The sequence below is a fragment of the Dipodomys spectabilis genome, unplaced genomic scaffold (genome assembly GCF_019054845.1).
Source record: "Dipodomys spectabilis isolate Male_0828 unplaced genomic scaffold, ASM1905484v1 ptg000536l, whole genome shotgun sequence".
NCBI classification, from domain to species: Eukaryota; Metazoa; Chordata; class Mammalia; order Rodentia; family Heteromyidae; genus Dipodomys; species Dipodomys spectabilis.
The window spans coordinates 1,468,711-1,470,124 of NW_024871213.1; positions in this window are offsets into that span (position 1 = coordinate 1,468,711).

Here is a 1,414-nt window from a genome sequence, read left to right on the forward strand (position 1 = left end):
GTGGGTAGTCAAAAGAGGAGTGAAGTGGGAAAAGGTAGAAGATTGAATAGGAGAAAAGGGGGAAAATGCAGAGAAGAATCCAGTAAATATCCTACAAAATTAAGAAGAGTGAAGGAAGAGGTGTATAGGGGAGGGATGGATGAGAATGTTGAAAGGGTTGGCACTGATCAAGGTATATTGTACGCATAAACTGCTTTGTTTAATGATAACTGCTTTGCTACTTAAAATAATAATAATAAAAATCATGTCCCTAAATTGTTATGCAATTAAAAGCAAAGCATGAGAATCTGCTCAGATAATCTCTAGGGTCAATAAATCTTTTTTGATTAGGATAAGTTTTAGAACAACACTAATGATACATACCATCTGAAGAAAATTTAATGATTTCCAGCTATTTAAAATAATCATTTTTGAAGATATGGCTCAAGTGGCAGAGTGCTACTTAGTGAGCAAAGCTGTCAGATAATGAATTCAAGTCTCAATCTCGAACAAAAGTAAAAACAATCAGTATAATTCAGGCACTTTCCTGGGCACTAGTAGCTCATGCATTAATCCTACCTTAAATGAGAAGGCAGAGATCTGGGGATCTCAGTTCAAAGTCAGCTTAGATAGGAAAGTCTGTGAGACTCTCATCTCCAATTCACTGTCAAAGAAAGCTGGAAGTGGACTCATGGCTCAAGTGGTAGAATGCTAGCCTACAGCAAAAAGCTCAGGGGCAGAACCCAAGCCTTGAGTTCAAGCCTTAGAATAGTGCATATACATACACAAAGAAAGTAAGTCACTAAATTTCTCAACCTTCCATTTCCCTAATCCTAACTCTAACAGAACCCTAAGAGTAATCTTGATGATAATAGTAACCCAATTCTAAAATTAATGGAAAATACTCGAGTTTAGACACATCCTAACAGATACTCATTGTCTTTGAAATGATTTGCAGTTTGTTCCAAATCCTACAGATTCCCTGACTTGGACTCTGAAATTGTTCCCTATTATGAATCATTAACCTCAAATCTTCATATCATGAAAATTATCACAGTTTCCACTGATCTTAACGTTTACTGAACTCCTATATCTCTAAAAAGAAGTTGCAGGTTTATTTAAAATATACTTTAGTATCTAACCCTAACTATATATAAATCTTACTAGAAACCTAATTCTTAATTTAATCCTATTCAACCTGGAAGAGGAAACTTAGTAAAACTCTGTAGTTTTTGTTAAATCTCAAACTTATTTTACTTCAAAATATTAGCAGAAAACTCATTTTTACCGTAAAGCTTACCCTTCCTTAAGCCTAAGTCTAACTTGAACTAGAACAGTAACCCTAACCCTAGAACTAATAGCCTTTGGATTCTAAAAGCCAGACAAATACATTAGTTTTTATTCATCCTAACTTTGATTCAACTCATCTTTCTAA